Raw genomic sequence first — 24815 nt, forward strand, 5'->3', positions numbered from 1 at the left:
TTCAAGTACATTCCTTCTATTCTTAGTTTTCTTAGAGCTTTTATCATGAACTGGTGTTGAGTCTTACCAAAGGCTTTTTCTGCATCTATTGAGATGATCAAATAGTTTTTGTCTTTGCTTCTGTTAATGTGCTGTATTACATTTACTGATTTACGTATGTTGAACCACCCCTTGCATTCCTGAGATGCAGCGGACTTGATTGTGGTGAATGATCTTTCTGATATGTTGTTGGATTCAGTTTGTCATTATTTTGTTGAGGATTTTTGCATTGATGTTTATTAAGGAGATTGGCCTACAGTTCTCCTTTTTGGCGGTGTCTTTGTCTGGTTTTGGAATGAGTGTAATACTGGCTTCATAGAATGTGTTAGGCAGTGTTCCTTCCCTTTCTTTTTTGTGGAAAAGTTTAAGGAGAGTTGGTATTAGTTCTTTAAAGGTCTGATAGAATTCAGCAGAGAATCCAACAGGTCCTGGGCTTTTCTTTTTTGGGAGAATCTTTATTGCTGCTTCAATTTCGTTTTCTGTTATAGATCTATTTAGGTGGTTAATATCCCCTTGGTTCAATATTGGATGGTCATTAGTATCTAGAAATTTGTCCATTTCATCAAGATTTTCAAATTTATTTGAATATAGGTTCTCAAAGTAGTCTCTGATTCCCTGGATTTCCATGGTGTTTGTTGTTATCTCCCTTTTTGCGTTTCTGATTTTACTGATTTGGGTTTTTTCTCTCCTCATTTTAGTCAGGTTTGCCAGGGGTCTGGCAATCTTATTTTTTCAAAGAACCAGCTTTTTGTTTCATTTTTGTATGGTTATTTTGGTGTCTATTTCATTAATTTTGGCCCTTATTTTTATTATTTCTCTCCTGCTTGTTTTGAGTTTTGCTTGTTCTTGTTTTTCTGGGAGTTTGAGATTTAGTATTAGGTCATTGATTTGAGATCTTTCTGTCCTTTTAATATATGCAGTCATGGCTATAATCTTTTGTCTTATGACTGCCTTTGCTGTGTCCCATAGGTTCTTGTAGGTTGTGTTTTCATTTTTATTAACTTCCAGGAACCTTTTAATTTCCTTTTTTATTTCATCAATGACCCACTGATCATTAAGCAATGTGTTACTCAGCTTCCAGTTGTTTGCGTATTTTCTGCTGTTGTTTTTGTTGTTGAGTTCTAGTTCTAATGCATTGTGATCAGATAGAATGTAGGGGATTATTTCTCTTTTCTTATATTTGCTGAGGCTTGCTTTGTGCCCTAAGATATGATCAATTTTGGAGAAAGTACCATGGGCTGCCTGGAAGAATGTATATTGTGCAGATGTTGGATGAAATATTCTATAGACAACAGCTCGGTCCATTTGATCTAGGGTATGATTTCTAGAATTTCTTGATTGATTTTTTGTTTGGATAACCTATATATTGGTGATAGGACCCCCCCCCCACCAGACTTTTAAATAGATGCTTTCTACATACAGAAAATTGAAACTATAGCTGAGTGAGTCAAGCCACACACCCTCCATAAAGATTCATTTGTTAACTAGCTGTACAAAGTACGATTGTTTATTGAACCATTTGAAAGTTGCATTAAATTGCAGACATTATGACATTTCCTAACATAAGGAGACTCTTTTTTTTGCATCACATATTTAAGAAAATTATTCCTTCTCTAATAACTATAAATGTGACTAGTCCCTATAGTCACATTTTAGCCATGCACCCTTTTGCATGTAATTGTTTGCAATAATATACATTCCTCCCACCATGCTATAGTTAGATTCATTTTCTCTCAACACAAAACACTTCTGTGATCAAGTTTTTGTTTTTTTTTTTTTTCCCCTCCGCTCTCTGCAACACCAACCAGTTGTCTGTTTCTTTGTGGATAACAACTGATTGTCTTAACATTTAATTCAGTTCTGACACTGTCTACCTATAAACATCATTAGATCCCACAAGATCACTCTACTTCTGTGTCACTCACAAATCCAGGTCGTTCTGTGTTTCTGACCCACTGGATATAAATTAGGGATTCCCAAGACCTACCTTCCAAGTCTAATAATTTGCTAGAATGGCTCAGAGAACTCTAGAAAAGTTCTGGAGTTACATGCTGGATTATTGTTTTATTACAAAGCTTCCATACCCTCTCTAGGCACTTCCATGTGCTCACCTAGTTGGAAGCTCTCTGAACCGAAAGCTCTCTGTATAGGTTGTTTAAGGGTTTTATTGAGATCTTATTACTTTCCTAAGTCATGGGCACATCATTGGCCCTTTTCCCCTCTCTGGGTGTTTGGTGCTGAATGTTCCAAACCTCTAGTCCTGGTAGTTGGTTCTCCTGGTGACCAGCATCCATCCTGAAGCTATTCAGGGAGTCCTTAGCCCATCAATTATATCATTAGCAAAAAGACACCACTTACATATTCTAGGGTTTGGGGAGTTGTACATCACACCTGTTGAACCTTGTGATACCAGTTTTAAAACAACTTGTTGATAGCCCAAACTTCAGTTTATACTTGCTGGTTTTTAATTGTATGCCTATATACTTTTTCATGGGTGATTCTGGTGTTAAGATTTTAAGATTTACTGTTTTTGTTTAAACAGTTACAGAAATGTATTTTCTTTGTATAAATAGCGTTATTAGTAGCAGTTGGCAACAGATCTTTGATATGTAGCTTTACTTCATGCTAACTTCATAAGTTATACTGCTTTTATATCAGAAAATTTGAAATACTCATTGTTTTGGAGACAAAATACATTGTCATTGATTTTGTGGTACCCTATCCTTTATGGGAGCAGTTCATGGTTATTTTTAAAATAGGAAACTTATTTCAGCAGCTCTACTTGGAGTTTTGAAGTGTGAATGACCTTGATTGACCCGGTTATTGTAAATTCTGTGCTGCCTTTTTTGTTTGGCTTTGGTCGTACTGGGTTTGAACTCAGGACCTCACACTTGCTAGACAGGTGCTCTACCACTTGAACCACTCCATCAGCCCTTTTTTGTATTGAATTTTTGAGATAGAGTCTGCTGAACTATTTTGCCCAGGTCTGGCTTTGAACTGTGATCCTCCTGATCTCTGCCTTCTCATGGCATGAGCCACCAGCACCAGCTGACCCTTACACAGAAAGGTAGATCAGCCGGGTGCTGGTGGCTCAGGCCTGAAATCCCAGCTGCCCAACTTTTTATTACAGAAATTTTTGAACTTAAACACAAGTTCAAAGAATAATACTAGTTAACATTTATGTGCCCTTCACCTAGTTTAATAATGTTTTGGCATATTCACTTTATTCCTTGTGCATGTATCATTTTCATTCTGAGTCATTTCACATTAGCTTGTAAATGATCATGAGTCGAGTTCTGTAGACATTTCAGTATGCATTTCCTGAGAGTAGGTATATTCTCACGATAACCAATGTCCTTGTTGTGCTTTTAAAGTTTAATAATTCCATAATGTCTAATATTTAGTCCGTATTTTCCCAATTGTTTTTTATACCCTGCCAACCCATCTGTTGAGTTTACTCATTGCATTTGATTGGGTCTTTTTAGCTCCTCTCTCTCTTACCTGTTTTCTTTTCATTTGCAGTGCTGGGGATCGAACTTGGCCTTATGCTTGTCAGGCAAACACTCTACCATTGAGCTAAATCCCCAAGCCCCATTCCCCCGCTTTTTAATCTAAAGTGTGTCTGCATTTTTTTTAATGACATTGATTTTGAAGAATATGGCTCATTTATTATGTATAAACTTCCTCTTTTATGAATTTGTCCATTTCATCATTGTGTTGACCAGATTTAGGTAAAATTTTCTTGTGTTTTTGAGACAGGATCTTTATGTAGCCCAGGCTGGCCATGAACTCATCTTCTTATCTCCGTCTCAGGAATTCTGGGATTTCATGGGGAGGGGGTGTAATGACATGCCACATGTATCCTTGGCATAGGTAAAATACTCAGCATTATATCAGGAAGCTGATAAAGTGAGCTTGACTCCCTGTTAGTGGTGCTAACTTGATATCCCAGTAAGGAGAAGCCAGTTCTCTCCATTGTAAAGCAACACTTTGCCCTTCATAGTTTGCAAGCAGCCTATTCTAGCCACCTTTCACCATATGGTTTTGCACATTTTTAAAATAGAATTTTTATTAGGATATATTCTTTGTAGGGGGGATTCAAAGTGACGATTTCAATTAGACTTAAATTGTACATTATTTACATTGCCCTTATCATCTCTCCCACTCACCCATGGTTTTGCATTTTTTATGAATCTGAGAATAAGCTGTTTCTGTCTCTTTTTGAATCCAGGACCTCATATGCTAAGCACTGCTACTGAAGTATACCCCCAGGTACTGGTCTTTATTTTTTATGGTCTTGTGATTAAACTTCACTTGATACAATTTTCCATAGCACTTGGGAAGAAAGTATAATTTCCACTGTCCTAAAAACAATGAGATTTTGCTATCAGCATTTAATGTCTTTTTTATTTTGGCAGCACTGGGGCTTGAACTTAGGGTGTCACACTTGCTAGGCAGGTTCTCTTACCACTTGAGCCACTCTACCATTCCTTTCCTGTCAGTATTTAAAACTTAAAAATTCCCTCAGCTTTTCTTACTGTGTTAACCACTTAATAGAATAATTTAAGGTAGAGATGGTGTATGTCGTTTTAGAAAGCTTGAATGTAAATTAAGTTTAACTAGTTTTAATCAAAAGAGAGCTTTGCTTTAAGGATGCTCTAATTCATCTGATTTTTCAAAGTATTATATGGCACCTGTTCAGAAAAACTAGGGGTTTATTAATTAGCACTGTTTTCCTTTTGACCTCTGCATTTCCTCCTGGTTTTAACAGGAGTTGGGATAAGATTAAACTATTAATTGTAACTCAAGAAAATGGGGAAGAAATTTTGCATTGTTATATTTATTGTTCAAAGTCACCTTGCTTTTCTTCTCCTACTACAACTCTTTCCAATTTCTGCTTATTTAATTTGGGATAAATCGATGTAGTTTTGTAAAGAACAGCAGGAAAAAAAGAGGGTGAAGTCTTGGGATAATTTTTTAAAGTTGGGAAATACATCGTTTAATGTATGCTGATGAAAATATTTTATTGGTGAGAGATGTGCAAAAGACAAGGATGGGATTGGTTAAATAAGTGGCAGGGCTGAATTTACATACTCAGGAATTAATCTGTAGTACTGGAGCAAAGGGTCACTCTGGTGGTGGGACGGTCAGTAGTTCTGTTGTTTCTGTTTTCCTCGCTAGCTAACAGCAAGCCTGTCTGCTGAGAGTATGAATAGTATTGCTGGACTCTTACTTGAGATACAGGGTGATAAATTTGAAGTGAAATTTTACATGTTTCTTATCCATTTTTAGTGTTTTAGTTGCAAGCACAGTAGAAGAGAGCTGGGTGGAGGAAAAAAGTGGGAAATTGAGCACAGCACGAAGTAACCATTGTGGTTGTGATAGATCATTCCAGGAATCTGAGTCAGAAATAAGGCACTTAAGTCCTTCAGGGACATAACTTTTTTTCCAATAGAAAAAGGTAAAGATTGGTTGTGTTAAATCAAAATTTAAAAACCAAGAGATCTCTGAAATAAAGGGTTTGCAGAGACTAGTCCTGGACATATTGTCTTCAGCCACTAGCATTATGGCCATATAGCAGTTGGAAAATATCCACCAGATGTAAGAAGCCAGTGTGTTTTTCCCAGCTGTGGAAAGTTCTTTGTGGAGTACACCTCTGTGTTTGACTGCCAGAAAGCCATGCAGGGCCTAACTGGCCACAAGTTCGCCAACAGAGTGGTTGTCACGAAATACTGTGACCCCGACTCTTACCACCGCAGGGACTTCTGGTAGAGGCGGCTGGGGGAGGATGGGGGCAGGGCTGGCTGGGGGCTTCTCCCACCCCCCCCTTTCCCCCTCTGAAGATGATGGGCAGAGGAGTGACAGCTGAATGACAGCCGGCAGCAACTGGAATGGCAGCAATTAAGGGGGGGGGTGGGTGGTGGGTGGGGGTTAGGGCAGGGAGGGGACTGGGGAAGTGCACACAGGCCCACACAGACACATGCACCCAACACAGACACAGAGGGAAGGGGTTGGGATGGGGACCGGGTGCACAGCAGGGCGGGTAGGACCCCATGGCCCCTCCCAAAACAGCCTCCTTCTCCCTTATGCCCCTTTTCTAACCCCCCCCCTTTCCCTATGGTAGGAACATAGTGTGTTTATATTTTATGGCCAAACTATTTTGAATTTTGTTGTCTGGCCCTCAGTGCCCTGCCCTCTCCCTTTGCAGGACCACAGCTCCTGTCCTCTGGCTTCTGGTCCTCCCTGGTCTCTGCCTTGGTTTCTTAAGTAGTTGGTTCTCTCCTCTTTAGTCTTCCCTTATCTGCTCCCAGCCCTGTGGCCCCTGTCCCTCTCCTCCTCTCTGTGGCAGTTTCATATTTGCTAAGACAAATTTGCTCATTAAACATTTTGTTTTATTTAAAAAACAAAAAGTATGTGGAGAAGAAAGTATAAATTGTTTACAGTAGACCTACATTGGCTGTACATCAGAGGGTCCAGAAAACATGAAGTGGCCAGCATCCTGGGATAGGATGATTCCCCTAAGAAGCGCTTGTTGTTTCCTGGTTGGTTGGTTCTGCAAGCGGAATGTGATGTTGCTGTAACAGCTAATCTTCAGCATACAGGAAAGAAATGTGGAGCAGTTTTTTTTTTTTTTCTTTGTTGGTTAGCCCAAAGCTGTCAATGTAAGAAAATTTTCCCTTATCTCTTCCTTTCCTTCATCCTCTTCCCTGTAACTTAGGACATATCAAAATCCTTCGCATCAGTTGCATCAAAGAATTGTTGAGTGGGAAGATTAGTGTAAGAAATCGGAATGATCAGAGGTGGTTTTGAGTGTGGGACACTTGAAGTAAAGATATTATTGGAGGTGCTGCAGTTACTAGTGACTAAAAAGGTCTAATTTGTGACAGTAGATGTGACAGTGGAAATAGGCAACTCAAGTATGGCAGGTACTTTGAAGGGAGGATGTCTAAAAGTCCAGGGGACAGTGTTGAATATGTATGGATGTTGGGGTTGCCAAGAATGTTAATGGGAGTCTTGGTGGAAAAGAAATAAACTAGGTATCGAAGTCAATAAATGTGTGCAGATGACTAGAAGGTCACCTATTAGGTGAGGGCTGTACCAGAAAAGGAATAGTAGTTAGTACTAGTGTGTGTCATGGAGATTCATGTAGGAGAACTTGTGTAAGGATATGCAGTGAGAAATGTAAGCAACCACTGTTAACACGGAGCTGTAGGTGGGGAGGGGCCTGTGATGGTGGTAGACAACATGTTACTCTTGCAAAAACATTTTGCAAGATCTGGAGAGATTTGGGCAGGAAAGGAAAAGAGGTGATAAGGGTCTCATTGGATAATGTTAGTGTGGGAACAGGGCTGAACGAGGCAGGCTGAGAAGTTTTAAGTTTGTGGCGTTGAACCAGTTAATGAGAATTTGGGGAGACTTACTGTCCTGGGAGGACAGGTTCTTGGAGAAAGGTGGGTAACCAGCCAATTGTCCTTGGTAGCCTTCATCATAGGCATGCACTCTGTTGGTGGGTAGGATGGGGAAGCAGGTTGGGTGTAGCTCTTACGCCTTCAGAAACACTGGAGCCCTTGCTTAAACCTCACACTGGCAAGTGCTGCCTCTAGAATGGGTGCTCTTCCTGTGTTTTCATCTATACTACTTATTGTTGTTTGACATAGAGCTTATTTTGCTTTTTTAAAACCATGCTGGAAGTTGAGGCCAGGGCTTTGCATCTGCCAGGCAAGCTGTCCAGTACTGGGCCACATCATCAACCCTGCTTTCTTATTTGTTTACGGTTTACTATCTTCCCTCCAACCTAAGTTTCCAACACTAAGCACTTAGTGGATATTTGTTGAATTAATTATAAAACCATTGATTTTTAATCTATTTTTATTCAATGATTTTTAAAAAGGCTTATGTATTTTAGTACGGTTATGTTTTCAAGATAGGTTATCGATAAATTGCTTAGGCTGACCTCAACTTCCTGGACTCAACTCTTCTAACTAACTCAGCCTTTGAAACTTCAGGGACACTGCAACTCCTGGTTAGTTTAGAACTTTTACCTTTAAAAAAAAAAAAAAAAACCTAAACTGAGCCAGGTGCTGGTTGTTCACCGGGAGGCAGAGACCAGTTTGGTCAAGGTTTGAAGCCAGGCCTGGCAAATAGTTCAAGAGAGCCTATCTTGAAACAAACCATCATAAAAAAGAGCTAGTGGAGTGGGTTAAATGGTAGAGTGCCTGCCTAGCAAACATGAGGCCCTGAGTTCAAATCCCAGCAATCCCACCCCCCCAAAAAAGTTAAACTGATTTCTCTCTCCTTCATTAGACATTTTAATCATTTTAATGATTTTTTATTATACTTTAGGTTTTTAATTAGGCATTGTGTAATTTTGTAACTTGTGAAAGATAAACAAATTATAGGCATTTACACAAAGGCTGGGAGCTGTGGGATGAAGCATCTTCCCCACAAGGAATAAGCCCTCAGTTGAAACCCCAGTACTGTCTAAAAAAAAAAAGATTAATACATGAGATCCAGATACATGCAATGAAATCCTCCCCCAACAGTATTGGGGTTTGAACTTAGGGCGTCCACACTTGCTAGGCAGGTGTTCTGCCACTTGAGCCATTCCACCTGCCCTCTTTCAATGAAATTTGTAGGTTTTTGGTGTGTATCGTATGAGAAATATATAAGAAAATATGTTTCATTATGTGGGCTATAAATTTCTGGAGCCAAGTTTAGTCTAAATGATAAAGCTGCTTTCATAAAATGACTTAATGTCTGTATGGGTGATGAAGTTTCTTTGATGTTCTCTGAAATTACTGGACTCTTTCCTTTAGTTTCTGCAAGCTTGGGAACAGAAAGAGAAAAGTGAAGCTTTGTTGGCTGTAATCCTTTCTCCTGTCTTTCACCCAGCTGTGCATCCCTCAGTGACCGCACACCCACACGCTGCTGTTGCTTGCTTTTGCACTCTGGCTTGTGGTTTAGTCTGGCGATGGGCTGTGCTAGACTAAACCTTTTCTGAAATCCCATCACCTACCTTTTGTGATTTCTAGCAGCAGAATGCATTAGGATATATTGGGAAATGTTTCAGTTGTCTCTGAATAACTTGGGTCTCGAAGATGTTCTTGGCTTCCTCTTTTAAAAGGTATGTTGCCTTATACCCTAACGCTTTGTCCAGTTTTAGGAATCCAGGTTGTAGGAAATACAGTTAATTGCTTTGAGGAAAAAGTACATTTTACTAATAAATAGTTTTATACATTTTATGTTATATTTAGTGACTCTTTAGGCATATTGCTGTCTTGATGCTCTAGTAATGAACTAATTCACTATTTTACAGAGTGCTTGTGATTCCACGTATTTTTGCTGAACTTGTAAAAAAGACACTTGGATGGTGGATTAACAAGAACACTGACATTCCGTGGAAAGTTTCAAATTGGAGAATATTGAATTTTCACCCTAGCAAGCAGCTCTGCTGCTCACGTAAATACAGATGAATGAAGACCCCATTCGGAAAGACACCTGGCCAGCGGTCCAGAGCTGATGCAGGTAAGCAGCTCAGCTCTGCATGTTTTAGTGTAATGAGCTTTTTGAAACAGATGCTTTCACATTACGTATCCCCAGAATACCTAGTGGTTTGCTATACTTGAAGCTTTGTGATTTCCAGTGTTTCTTGAAAAGGGAGGAATCACAGTAAATCCCTTTTTCTATATATCTTAGCAACTTACAGATACTTTGTATATTTAGCAAGTAAATTGTAAATATAAATAAAATTTATTTATAAAAGTACCTGTTTAATAGGAGTATAATAAAACCAAGAATTTTTTTTTTTTTTTGGTGGTATTGGGGTTTGAACTCAGGGCCTTTCATTTGCTAGGCAGGTACTCACACCTGAGCCACTTTACCAGTCCTTTTTTTATGTTGGGTATTTTCGAGACAGGGTCTTGTGAACTATTTGTCTGGGCTGGTTTTGAACCTGGAACCTCCTGATCCCTGCCTCCCACCCAAGTTGTTAGGATTGCAGATATGAACCACCGGCACTTGGTAATACTGAGCAGTTTTAAGGAAGAAAGATAAACTCAGTTCTTAGCGTATTTGAAGGGCTTTTACTGGTATTGATATGGAATGAATATCTAAGAGGAAATACATTAACTCTTGTTTGTGGTACACAACTAATACAAGAATAGACATTTAGATTTTACCTGAATTTTACCCTTCCCCAAAGATAAAATCTTGCAGGATACATCATAAAACAGATAGGTGATAACCTTCTGTGGTACTCAACTTCCTCCTCCATTTCAAATACGCATTTGAACATTGAGAAGTCAGTGATAAAATTGTCACGTTCTCAGATTCTGCCAGCATAATTATTATAGATCTGTTACTATGTGAGTTCAGAACTGTTACATTTTTATTTACTAGAAAAGTCACAAAGCCTCAGATTTCCGAGGAACTTCTTTTTGTTCCTCTTTTATAAAGATTTAAATGTTTAGATTTGTTTTTTATTTTTGCATTACTGGCATTTGAACTGAGGATCTCACACTTGCTAGGCAGCATTCTGACTTGAGCAACTTTGCCAGCCCCTTTTTTGTGTGTGTTGGTTATTTTCAAGATAGGGTCTCTCACAAGCTATTTGCTGAGGCTGGCTTTGAACCTCCATCCTCCTGATCTCTGCCTGTCGAGTAGCTGTGATTATAGGTGTGAGCACCCGGCTTCAGGATTTACTGCTGTTTTTTTTTTTTTCTTGGCAGTATGGGGGTTTGAACTCAGGGCCTCACGCTTACTAGGCAGGCACTTTACCAGTTGAGCCAACCCACCAGCCCAACCCACCAGCCCAACCCACCAGCCCGTCATTTTTTTAAGTCCTCCCTTTGTTAGGAAGAAAACTTGCCAATCAAGTGATAGAAGTAACTGAATCTCAACCAAGAGGTTTTTTCCCCCCCTCAAAGGGAGAGGTTGTTAATCTCAATAAGTACTTTGATCTCATGTTCTCTTATCCTTTACTATTTCTTATAGCATATGGCATAGAGCTAATGGCAAAGAAAGACCTATGCATTATAGTTGTTCTGTTGTTAGCTATTACTGCATAACAGTCCATGATGTTACTTCTTTTTTTCCCCCCCTACTGTTGGGTAGTTAAGGAGAGGATAGGGTGATTAATGTGCTTTTTATCCCCTAGTCTCATACAATCAGCACAACACAATACCTCAAGTCATCAAAATGTTGGAGGGGAAAGTATTTCTTCCCACCAGCAACCTAGTGATTCTACAGTACATACCAGCTGGGCACCCTCCACTTCAATTCCTTTTTTCTTTTTCTGATCTCTTTCTTTTTGTGGTACTAGGAGTTACACTCAGGGTCTTGCCCTTGGTAGACAGGCACTTTTACACTACCTGGAAATAGTGTCAGAACGGGCTGTAAATTTTTCCAGAACTCCGTTCTCAAAACTCAGGAAGCGCTAATGCTTACCTGCTTGTTATAAAGTATGTTACAAAGGATACAGCTTTGCATAGGGTAAGATATGTGGGAAGGGGCACAGAACTTCCATGCCCTCACCACCCTAAACCATCCTGCAGACACCTTCAGATTCTAAGCAATTAGGGATCTCTCCAAATTTAACTGTGTTGGAGTTTTATGGAAATTCTCATTGTGAAGGTATGATTGATTACATCATTGATCATTTGTGATGAGATTAACTTTTATCCCATTCTTTCTAGAGGAGAGTGGGGCTCAAAGTTCTAACCCTCACATTCTGTATTGGTCTTTCCATTGACAAGTCTCCCATCCTGAAGTCCCATCCAGCTTCTAGTCATTTCCTTAATATACAGAAGATAGTTTTACTACCTTAGAGATTCCCTAGTTTCTAGGAGTTATGTATCTGGAAACAGGATGACCAAATACATATTTCACAATATTACCATAGTATATCCTGTTTTGGGAAGATTGCTGACCCTGTGATCAGTATTGTTTATAAAGTTAAGGTTTACTGATTCTTCCTGTTAATGGGCAAGTGCTCTGTTGCTTTTAAATCTCTTTATCAGTTACTAATGTGTCTACTTGCAAATAAAAGAAAATTCACCCCCAAAAGGGGTTAAATAGTTTCTTGCAACCAGAGCCCAGGCAGGTATTCCAGAGTTGGTATGATGCCTCACCTATTCCATTAGGCAGTGGCGATCCCAAAGGCTTCCTGGCTCACATACCTGGGTGCTGGCTGGTAGAGCTCTAGGTGCTTCCTATCATGTCTGTTTTCCTCTGTAGGCCTTTGGGCAGTGGAACTTCTTATATAGAGTCTTCTGGAGCAAGTAGAACTCACACATGCTAATTGCTGCTTCATTCTGTTCACTGAGGCAGTCCCAAAGGCTCACCAAGGTTCAAGGAAGGGAACATGGACTCTGCTTGATGAGAGGAGTGTCAAAAGATCTGTGGCTGTTTTAAAACTGGCACAGGAAGATATGTTGTGTAGCTAACTTCAGTGTCTGCCACAGTCTCCATGCCTAACCCAGGCTTTGACATAGAGTGAGTGATCCATAAAAAATTGAAAATTAAAATCTTACATTCTCTATTTCTTTTGACATACTAGAGATTTCTATTTTGAAAATAAGGTTTATATAATTATGTTAGAATTTAATTGGTTACTAAAATAGTAGTTTATATAAAACGTAAGCACAGTGAGTAGCAAGTCTTTTCTGGTGGTGGTACTGGGAACTGTGAACTAAGGGCGTTGAACATTTGAGGCAAGTTGCTTTACTGTTGAGTTACATCTTCAGCCCAACAAGAACTATTATATGGTTTAAAAACAATTTTTTTTTGTATAGTAAAAGTTGCTCTTTCTGCTAGTTTACAAAATGTTCCAGTATTTCTTCTTCTGTGAAATACTTTAATTATACTGACAGGTACAGGGATTTGTAATGACAGATACCCATGTACCCAATACTTATATTTAGCAAATATTTTTGCCATTATATATTTTAAAGTTTTTTTTAAGAAAACTTTTTTTGCTAGCAGTACTAAGGTTTGAACTCAAGGGATTATCCTTGCTAGGTCGGCATTCTACCAATTGAGCCATGCCTCAGCCCTAGAAAACCTTTTATTTTTATCAAAGCAATAAAACTGTGTAGTTGAATAAATAGGTGACATTTTTAATTCATTTGGACTTTTACTTTCAAAACTGGTAAAAAATAATAGTATTCAAAGTTCTTTTGATCCTTAACATAACATCTCTCTCTCCTCCTGCCTCCTAATAAGTTTTTTTTGCTATGTAAATATTGAATGTTGTTGAGCCATGCAGTGAGGTCAGCCTAGGTTACATAACCAGACCCTGTCTCAGAAAACAAACCAAAATTTTAATAAGATAAGATAAAATAAATCTCAAAATATACCAGTCTTTATTTTCCCAATCCAGAGAACGGAGCTCATACCCACCTTACAGGAATATTGAGAAGATTGAGTAAAAGTGGCTTTCATACCATGTGCCTAGCAGAGTGGCTCAATGCAAGCCCTGAAGCTGTGTTCAAACCCCAGTACCACCAATTAAGTTATATATTAGTAGAAAGAAAGAATGAGCTGGCCGCTGATGGCTCACACCTGTAATCCTAGCTACTCAAGAGACAGAGATCAGGAGGATTGAGTTCAAAGCCAGCCTGGGCAAATAGTTTGGAGCCCCTATCTCAGTTGGAGGACAAGTAAGGTTAAAAGTGGCTTTCACACTAAGGGTGTAACCTGAAGACAATTTCATTCCTAGCATCACCACCACAACAAAAGGGAGTGGGATTTGTTTGTTTGGTTTTGGTTTGGGAGGGATTGCTTTTGTTTTTTCTGTTTTTTGAAAAATAGGTGCTCAGTTTGCACTCAACCCCACCTCTCTTGGTCAAGAAGACAGAGAAGAAAAAAAAAAAACATTTCTACGTTACCTGAATTCGTGACTCAGGAATCTGGGTCAGCCTGGCTAGCTCTTCTCTGATGCTGAAGCCAGGATACTGGTTCCTTTCAAAGGCCTCAATAAGGACCTTGTACTGCTCTTTGCTGAACTTGGTCCTCTTGCGTCTACCGCCTCGCTGGGGCGCTGGGAGAGTCGCGTGGTCTAAGAAGAGAAGGGACAGGGGACACTGAGCCTAGGCGTGGTCCACTAGACCATCAATCCCCTGCCGATTCCGTGTAGGACCTGCAACTGCCCCACAGAAAAGGATTTTGTTGTGCACAAAGCCCAGGCGACCGTTCCAGAGACTCAGTGCTCCCTCTGGTCGCAGCACCCTCTGCCGAATTCCAAGAAATAGACCCGAACTAGGGTGCAAGGACTTGCCACCACTCCCAACTCGGAGTTCCACCTTTTTTTTGTTGTTTTTGCAGTACTGGTCTTTGAATCCAGGGCCTACACCTTGAGCCACTCCACCAACCCTTTCTTGTGAAGGATTTTTTTCGAGATAGGGTCTGGGAACTATTTGCCCAGGCTGGCTTCGAACCACGATCCCCTGATCTCTGCCTCCTCAGTAGCTAGAATTACAGACATGAGCCACTGGTGCCAGGCTCACCTGCATGTCTTAAGACTCCACAAAAGTCACTGCACCCTGAACAGCTTGGCGAGCATTTGGAATGAAAAATGTAACTACAACCTTGGGGTGATGACATTGCTGTCTCGCTATGGTTGCCCCGCTGATCTCTAATTTGCTGGCTCAAGCGATCCTCCTGCCTCAGGTTCTCCATGATGTGGGATTACTTTATTGTGCACAAACATTGACCTGGGCGCGAAGGGATTTTCAACTCTTCTTTTACATTACATGTAGCCTATAAAACTGTGGCTCAGCCTATTAATCCTATCAACTTTTGTTCCTTGCTAGGCCCAAAAGACACAAACATTAAGAATTGCTAGCTAGGACATCGATCTACCATTTGATCCAGCAATACCACTCTTGGGGATATACCCAAAAGACTGTTACTCCAGAGGCACCTGCACATCCATGTTTATTGCGGCACTATTCACAATAGCCAAGTTATGGAAACAGCCAAGATGTCCCAGCACTGACGAATGGATTAAGAAAATGTGGTATCTATACACAATGGAATTTTATGCAGCCATGAAGAAGAACGAAATGTTATCATTCGCTGGTAAATGGATGGAATTGGAGAACATCATTCTGAGTGAGGTTAGCCTGGCTCAAAAGACCAAAAATCGTATGTTCTCCCTCATATGTGGACATTAGATCAAGGGCAAACACAACAAGGGGATTGGACTATGAGCACATGATAAAAGCGAGAGCACACAAGGGAGGGGTGAGGATAGGTAAGACACCTAAAAAACTAGCTAGCATTTGTTGCCCTTAACGCAGAGAAACTAAAGCAGATACCTTAAAGCAACTGAGGCCAATAGGAAAAGGGGACCAGGAACTAGAGAAAAGGTTAGATCAAAAAGAATTAACCTAGAAGGTAACACACACACACAGGAAATCAATGTGAGTCAATGCCCTGTATAGCTATCCTTATCTCAACCAGCAAAACCCCTTGTTCCTTCCTATTATTGCTTATACTCTCTCTACAACAAAATTAGAGATAAGGGCAAAATAGTTTCTGCTGGGTATTGAGGGGGGGAGCAGGAGGGGGTGGAGTGGGTGGTAAGGGAGGGGGTGGGGGCAGGGGGGAGAAATGAACCAAGCCTTGTATGCACATATGAATAAAAAAAAAAAAAAAACAACTCTTTGTCCAGAAAAACAAGCAAATAAACTGAAATCAGGATATCTTAAAAAAAAAAAAAAAAAAAAAAAGAATTGCTAGCTAGGTGGAGTGGCTCAAGTGGTAGAGCGCCTCCCTAGCTAGCTGGAAGTCCTAAATTCAAACCTCAATACTGCCCCTCCCCCAACAAACTTACACTTTGTATCATTCAATGTATCCATGGTTTCTTGTTGTTTGTTGCTGCTGTTTTTAAAAAAAGAGTTGCTAAAGCCAGGTCTCTAGCTACTCAGAAGGCAGAGATCAGGAGGATCATGGTTCCAAGCCAGCTGGGAAAAATAGTTTGCCAGACCCTATTTCCAAAATACCCAATACAAAAACAGGGATGGTGGAATGGCTCAAGTGCAAGAGTGATTGCCTAGCAACCATGAAGCCCTGAGTTCATAACCCCAATATCACCAAAAAAAAAAACAAAAAAACAAAATTGCCAAAAATCCCAATGTAAATACATATCATGGGAGATAAATGTAAATAAAGTCAAGGATTTTTATACATTGGCATTTGTATTTTCGGATGTAACCTGGGGAAGCCCCAAGCCTCCCTATGAACCTTGTCCCTCCCCTTTGTTGACTTGTGACTCAGTGCATGGCAGAATTTATTCAGAGAAATTAAATAGGTAAAATAGGAGACCCAGGAGAAGATAAGCTCCACCTGGCAGGCTTCCTCTTCACAGGGAAGAGTCAGAGAGCTCCCAGGAGAGCCGCCCACCCTGGAAAATGACACATTCACTTTCTTACACTCAGGACTTGACAGAAACCATTACCTGTGCCGCCTGAATTCTTCCAAGGTGGCTGTCAAGGTTGGGCTTGGATTTCTTGGCCTGTGTGTTAAGTCTTCCATGTCCAGCTCAACACTGAAAGTTACCCTGGGAACCACATCAGGCAAGACCTGCTGTTCACAAGACACCACCAAAGAGAAAAGTCCCCAGATCCCTAATTCCTCCCGCCAGCAAAGGAATAGGAGGCCAAGCACCCTGGGAAGGGACTCATTGTCTGAAGCCATGGCCCAACTGTGTTTCTGGTGTCCTCGATGACCAGGAGCCTCCATGGGAACAGATTGCCTCTCAGCAGCCAGCAGGCTTGTAAAAAGGCCTGGCGGGACCCGCCCAGTTTGCAAGGCCCACCTCCCAGCTCTCTTCTCTGGAAAGGGATGTTCCCAAGAGCACTCAAGACTCCTGTTGAGAGCACAGAGATTTTTTTCTTCATTTGCTTCCCCAGCCTTGCAGAGATATTAAAATTGAGCACCTCCAAGTTTGAGCTTCAAAAACATAACCTAAAGTCGCCTAGGATGGCCATAACGTGGTGTAGAACTCATGGTGAGCACTCTTAAGTCATCGGAGAATGATTGGGGTGCAGTCACAGAGGAATTGGGTAGAGACTGGAAAAGAAACTCTGTGCGTCCTGAATGTGCCCCTCCTGTTGGGTGCCTCCAACCCTGGAGGAGAGTGGGCTTCCTGGTGACACTTCCTCACTCAGTTACATGGACCCCTCCACTGTTTGTTTTCCTTACTCAGATCCTCATCATTATCAAACACCCTCCCTTCCCACACACCCAGTGACAGTTTCATCATGAAAGGAGCATCCAAACAGGGTGCATCATGCCTACCAGCCTCCAAGATGGCCATGAGTCCAGAATCAGATTTGTACCATATCAGTGCCCCACTTTCTTGAATTTGGGTGGGCTGATCAAGGCCAATGTTCTCAAGCAGTCAGGAAACCTAAAATACAGCAAGGACAAGACTTTGAGGACTTCACTTTGAGTGGAAAGGCAGAGGGAAAGACAGAGGTGAGTAGAGACAGGGTGGAGAGCTACACATCTGTTGTCTTATCTCACTTGGGAGATTGGCAGGGCAGGAGGTTAGTTACAATTGCATTTTAATGACCATCCAGTAGTCCCTTTCAAACTGCTTTAAAGCTTTATATTGTTTCTAGCTGGATTAATTTGCAAGTGAAATGTTTTGGGGCATCCAAATAAAGTCTTTTGGGGATTTCCTTAGAAAAACAAAGGAAAAAATTATTCTCACCAAAATCTATGTTGAGCCAATTTCAATATCAAAAGGAGCAGCTTTGGAAAGACATAGAGGGTTTGAGCAGAAGTCGGGTAGAAAACCATCCTCAAATGCTGCTGAGATGTACATTAGTGTCCCCCCACCCATGTCCCTTCAGTTTCAGTTAGTCGTTGTTCAATTAAAGCCTGAAAATTCTAGAAATAAACAATTCAGGAGGTTTAAATTGCACACCTTTCTGAGTAGCACCATGACATCTCATGCTGTCTCATTCGATCCTGCCCAGGGTGTGTCATTGCTTTGTCCAGCATATCTACACGTTAGTCCTTCAGGAGTCGTCCCAGATACCAGATCAGCTGTATGGGTATTGCAGTGGTAGTGGTCAAGTCCACCTTAAGTAGTAGCCTAATGCTATATTCACAATACCTATGTCATCCGCCTCCCTTCACCTTATCACATAGGTATTGTGTTATCTCACACCATCATGGAAGGAAAAGAGTAAGCACAGCATAAGATATTTTGAGAGAGAGAGACTACATTCTCATATTTTTCATTACAGTTTATTGTTATAATTGTTCACTTTATTATTAATTGGCATAGTGAAAATCTGTGCCTAATTTATAAATTAAACTTAATCCTATGTATGCATGGGTTGGAAAAATACATGGTACATACGTAGAGTTTGGCATGCTCTGCAGCTTCAGGCACCATTGGATGACCAGAATTCTGTACAGCTCCTTGCTGATAACCTCCTATCTGAAGAATATGGACGGGAACTCCAATCCATCTGTTCTTGCTCTGGTTTCCAGGAATTTTAGAAAACGGGAAACTGTGGATCTCCATTCCAGCAAGGTGGGAGAGGCAGCCCACAGACAAGAGTGCTGCCAAATTCCCTAGGTTTTTCAATGTTCACCAGGTCTTATAGAAATTATCTCCAAAATGTTGGGTATAGTGCACATGCCTGTAATCCTAGCACTCAGGAAACTGAGGCAGGACGATGACACCCTCTTCTCTATTTTATCTTCCTGTGGTCAAATACTGCTAGTATTTTATTATGCACTTTCATTCAGCTAGGATAAAAAATATACATACACATAAAACCAATTACAGCTGGCAATGTGTTTCCTCTTAGCTTAGAGAGAGAAAATACGTTATCCATTAGGTGAGACAGGGAGGAAAGGAATTTTTATCTCAGCTGTCTGTGTCCTTACTCTCAGTCTTGTCTCTGACTTTGTTTTCTAGTGAAAGCAGATCCCCCCATGTGGGAGTTAGATGACTGCTCTGAAATCATGCTCCAATACCTCCCTTTTCATTGGTGCTGGGGCACAGGCCCTCACCTGAAGTCCAAGGGTGAAAGTGTTGACTCTACCATGTGTGGGTGACGTTCCCTTAGGCTAAGTGATCTCTATCACCTATCCTCACCCTACAACATTGGCTTAGGTAATTGTTTCAACAGTTATCTGATTACAGTTATAACCTCAGGAGAAAAACCTTGGAGAAGAGTTACATCAATCACTTGGACAAGGGAAGTGTATGCCCTCTGTCTGGAGTCTCTTTTTTTTGTAGGTACTGGGACTTGAACTCAGGGCCTTCACCTCGAGCCACTCCAGCAGCCCTATTTTTGTGAATATTTTTTCCAAGATAAATTCTTTCAGAACTATTTGCCCATGCTGACTTCGAACCACTATCCTCCTGATCTCTGCCTCCTGAGTAGCTAGGATTACAGGCAGGTCTAGTCCATCTGCATCTCAAAGACCTTTTCAGAATAATCTATAGTGAAAACCTTAAATCAATCTGCAGTAGGTGAGATTCCGAAGCAATGTGTCCTAGGAAAGCCACCTATAGTGTTCCTTAGGCAGGCGGTTCCAGATGGAGGCAGGGAGAGGCAGGGAGGAGACAGAAGCCCCCCAGGTATGTCCTTTTTCTGTTCCAAGATGTAATCCTAAATCCCACATTAACGGTTTCCAAAGGTGATTTAGGAAAAAGATGAGAGAAGGGCATACTCATTTTCTCATAAGTGCAAGGGGTTCAGGCCACCGTTGAGGCTAGGGCTTTCAGGTCCCAGAGATGGGCCTCAGCCTGCCTGAGGAGCTCTGGTAGCCCTTGCATGGATTCTCAGGTTCTGCGTCCCAGCCTCCACCTGGCTCTCCTGGTCCTTAATTAGCTTGCACCAGGTGGAGCTCTTGATATCCAATGGCATCAGGATAGCCCGATACTCTTGCAGCTGCTGAGCCATGGCCTGCTTGGCCTACTGTGGAGCAACTGCCAGCTTGGCACTGGTGTCCTCCATGGTCACTTCCTCGTGCTGCCCAGCATCAGTGCTGACAGGGACGCCTTCTGACATTTAAGGCTCTTGGTCTCAGCCAGGAGCCAGCAGATGTTCCTGTTCATCTTGGCGATCTCAGACTTTGTGCAACTCATGTCATCTCCATCTTCCCAGCCAACTTCTGCAGCTCCTCCTATGGGATCTGGTACATGCTCTCTGCCCTGCTGCAGCTGGAGATCTCATATTGGTCAAAGACCTTGGCAATGATGCCATCCACATCCGTAGGTGAGATCATGTTTGTGTCCAGGATCTGAGATTGCAACTCATAGACCTCTTCATACAGCTGCCTGACAGCTTGGTCTTCTCAGTCAGCTTTTCCAGGTTCTATTCCAGCTCTATCTTGTTCAAGAAATTCATTCACATTCTTCTTGAGGAAGACAATCTCTTTCTCCATCTCCATATGCAGTTTTTTTCTTTCTTTTATTTTATTATTTTTACATTGACTTACTTGCATATCATTGTTTGGGCCACTTTCCCCTCCATACACTTGTTAATCAATTCTTCCTCCACTTTCCTTCAGTCCTTCCTGAACTCCTGCATGTTTCCAAGCTGTGCCTCCAGCGTCAGCTCCTCCAGGCCCATGGTGCCCACCTGCCCATAAAGGTTGTTGAGGTACCTCTCAAGTATGCGGTTCGCGTTGCCCCCATCCATCTTCTGCTACTGCAGAGGACTCCACCTGATCCAGGAGCCAGGTCTCGTCAATAAAGGAGGAAAGCTTGTTGCTGAGAGTCTTGATTTGCACCTTCTGCTGGAGGTACATGGCCTGCATGTTGGGTTCCACCTTCAGCATAAGAGGGCTCAGTAGGGTTCACTGTGACAAATTTGTTGGCACCCATATCACCAACCTCACCCATGCTGGCGTCCAGGCCACCCTGCCTACTGCTGCTCATTTAGGAGGAGCTTCAGGAGCTGACAGCAGGCACCAGGAGTACCCATGTAGGAGCAGTTGGCTGAAGGCCCAGGGCAGGACGTAGATACCCTGAAGGACTTCTGGGTTACCCTGATGGGCATGGTGGAGGCTGGAATGAAAGTGGGCAGACAAAACCAGATAGAGATTTGAAAAGCATGGCATTGGGCCAGGTGTGGTGGCATGTGCCTGTGATCCCAGTTACATGGGAGGCTGAGGTTAGCCCCGGGCAAATACACCAGATCCCACTGGAAAAATAAAAAAAGTAAAAAAGGGCTGGGGTATGGCTCAAATGTTAGAAAGCCTGCTTAGCAAGGCTGAAGCTCTGAGCAAAAACTAAAACAAAACAAAACAAAACACATTGCAGGATCCTAGGTTAATAAGACTACATTTAAAATTTTAGGAATCTCCATACTATTTTCCACAATGACCATTTCACATTCCCACCAATGCACTATGGTTCCAATCTTGCCACATCCTTGCCAACGCTTGGTACTTTCTGGGTTTTTGTTTATTGATAGAAGACTTCCTAATGGATGTGAAGCAGAATTTATTTATTTGTTTTTTTATTTGTGTGCTACTGGGGCTTGAACTCAGGACCGACACCTTGAGTCACTCCACCAGCCCTGTTTTGTGATGGGTTTTTCGTGATAGGGTCTCATAAACTATTTGCCCGGGCTGGGTTCGAACCATGATCCTCCTGATCTCTGCGTCCTGAGTAGCTAGGATTGCAGGCGTGAGCCGCTGGTGCCAGGCTGTGAAGTGACGTTTCATTGTGGTTTCTATTTGCCTTTTCCTAGTGATGAGTGACACTGAACAACTTTACATGTGCTGATTGGCCATTTGTGTATCTTCTCTAAAAAATGTCTATTCAAACACTTTGCCCTTTTCTTCGGTGGTCTTGTTATATTTGCTTTTTGAGAACATAGGGTCTCATTATGAAGCCTGGGCTGGCCTTGAATTTGCGATCCTCCCTCAGCCTCCTGAGTGCTGGGATTATAGTTATGTATAACCATGCTCAGTCACATAGCTCATTTTCAATCTAACTTTTGTTGCTGTTACTGGGCATGCTACAACTTGAACCACACCTCCAGTCCATTTTTGATCTGGTTATTTTGGAGATGGGGTGTCCCAAATTACTTGCTCAGGCTGGCCTTGAACTGCAACCCTTCCTATCTCAGCCTTCCAAGTAGCTAGGATTACAGGTGTGAGCCACTGGCACCCAGCTTGATCTGATTTTTTTGTGTCATTGATTTATAGCAGTTTTTTATACTCTAGCTATCATTCTTTTATCAGATATATCAATTACAAATATTTTCCTCATTCTATAAGTTCTTTCACTTTCTTGATTGTGTTCTTTGATACAAAAAAGTTTATGTTTTGTTGAAATCCAACTAGTCTCTTTTTTATACTGTTGCCTGTACCTTTGGTGTCATATCTGTGAATTCATTTCCAAACCTGATATAAAGAAACTTTTTTCCTAACTTTTATAGTTTTAAATTTTATATTTAAGTCTTTTACATACTTTCAGTTAAGTTTTGTTTGTAGCATACGGGTGCAACTTCTTTTTTTTTGGATGTGAATACCTACTTTTCTCAAACACCATTTGTATCTTTGTTTACTTATTTTGAGGATGGACTCAGGACCTTGCAGTTGCTGGGCAGGTGCTCTCCACTCAAGCCACGCTGCCAGCCCTCCGTTTGTTGAAAAGACTGTTCTTCCCGCCATGAAATTGTTTTGGCACACTTTGGTTTTCTGTTCTAGTCCATGGGTTGTTGGTTTGTCTCTGTGCCTGAGCCAAACCATTTGGATTACTATAGTTTTGTAATAAGTTTTAAATCCACCTTGTTCTGAGATTTTTTGGCTCCTTGGGTCCAAAAAGCCATTTTGACAGGCACAATGTGGTTGGTTTTTTTTTTTGTTTTGTTTTGTGTTGTTTTTTGGTGGTACTGGGGTTTGAACTCAGGGTCTTGTGCTTATTAGGCAGGTGCTCTACCACTTGAGCCACACCTCCAGCCCGACAAGCACAATGTGAGTACACATAGCAAATTATATTTTTTTCCTATGTAAAATACTTGGTTAGACACTTGCATAGAGAAATAGATGAATTTTTTTGGGTCATGTCACAAAAGAGTAGATAAACGCAAATTATAGATCAACCGTCAAAGTAGCTGCTAACTAAAATGTGGAATTTCAGACTCGGATTTATAACCCAGGGCAGTTTATTTTTCAGCCAAAGGCAAAGAGTTGAATAAACTAATGGGAGCTCCAGAAACTGTACACAAAATGATTTAAATGGCTATGGATGCCCCTCTGGTGACAGTCATCACATTTGGGGAACCTGAAATACTATGGAGGGCATCTCCTACTTCTACTCCCAAACAGGATTAATCAAGGAAGCCCATGCCTGGCTCTGGAGCCCAGGCTCTGTGGCTTGCTTGTGCCTTTCCAGATTTTTCTATTACTGCAATATGCCCCACGGGACAATCAATCCTCTCCCAGTAGGAGGGTTGGAGGTCATAGGAACACCTGTCAGGGGTTGTGAAAATGTGCCTATCAATGGGTGCTGGATGCATGGGAGATGGAGATCAGGCAATGAGAGGGAATAAAGTTCAGGAAAACCTGTAGAAGGGGTATGTAGTGTACTACTGATTTAGTATTTAATATCTGTAACTCTTGTGCTCTGAAAAAGAGGCTGTAAAAGGTGAGTAGTGGAACAGTCTACACAGTATTTGTGACAGGCTCTTGGAGCAAATGCTCTCGGTAGGACCTGAAGAAGCTTTGTGATCACCAGAAGAAATCACTTTGTTATTAAAAGCCTAGTTCATATGGCATCAAGGGGGTGAGGGACGGGAGAATGGAGACTTAGGATTTAATGGATATAGAGGTTCAGTTTGGGAGGATGAGAAAGTTATGGAAATGAATGGAGTCACGGCTACATAGAGATTTACATATCTTAATACCACCAAGCTACAAAATTTAAAAATGTTTAAATTGGTACACTTTTCATTATGTGTAAATTGGTACACTTTTCATTATGGATATTTTAACACAATAAAAGATACTGCAGTTTGACTTCATTTAATTTAGGCTCATGATGTTAGATAACTTGCTGTTTTTCCTTCACTGCAAAGGCAAGAGGAAAGGTGTTACCTGAAAGAACCTTTACTTAGCAGCACATGGCTCATCTAACAAAGCTAAAAGGCAGCAAAATACTGATTGTTGGATAGCAGATTGATCTCATTAGAATGTCATTAGAAGTCAGTGGATTGTGATCTATTTAATGGTTTTTATCTCTGAGACTCTTATTAGTTTGTCAATAAATGTTGACGTTAGTTGAGTCAAGAACTAGTTCTCTAACAAAAGGTGAAAGAATTAAACAGTAAGGTATTTCCATGAAGTTCTGGGATTGGCCCCAAACAAGTATGTGCCAGTTTATTTAGTGAGAAGTAGATGTTAAAGTTGAGTTGATTCAAATAAAACTATGCATACACCAGGATTAAGGTGAACTTTAATTAAAAATTAATAAAATAGTTCAGTGGTGGACAACTTATGTAGAGTGCAAAAAGATAAAAAAAAAAAACCTCAAGGAGGCATCTATTTATTTATTTATTTATTTGATCTTCATTAACTTTATTTCCGTAGTGGTAAAATAGCTATAGAGTACAGACCCAGGGAAGATGCCAAAAGTGAAGAACTACACGAGTTCACTCATGTGGAGAGGAAAGCTCAAGGGTGACTTAGCCAGTGTAGCCATGCTTCAAAACAGGCAACAGGATTTGGAGGACTTGTGCACATATCATTCTTAGCAAAATGGGAACCTCAAGTGAATTAATTGAATA

At 41.1% G+C, this 24815-nt stretch overlaps 1 protein-coding gene across 4 annotated transcripts in view; it reads left to right on the plus strand.

Moving 5' to 3' along the window:
• LOC109678496 (alpha-1A adrenergic receptor-like) overlaps positions 1–24815 on the plus strand; it is a 171820-nt gene that overhangs the window by 137761 nt on the left and 9244 nt on the right. For all 4 annotated transcript variants that reach the window (XR_012440537.1, XM_074052402.1, XM_074052403.1 and 1 more), the window contains one exon: positions 9356–9564. The gene's annotated coding sequence lies outside the window, so the exon portion shown is untranslated. The remainder of the gene's footprint in view (positions 1–9355; positions 9565–24815) is intronic.

Source organism: Castor canadensis, chromosome 13, assembly GCF_047511655.1.
Source record: "Castor canadensis chromosome 13, mCasCan1.hap1v2, whole genome shotgun sequence".
NCBI lineage: Eukaryota > Metazoa > Chordata > Mammalia > Rodentia > Castoridae > Castor > Castor canadensis.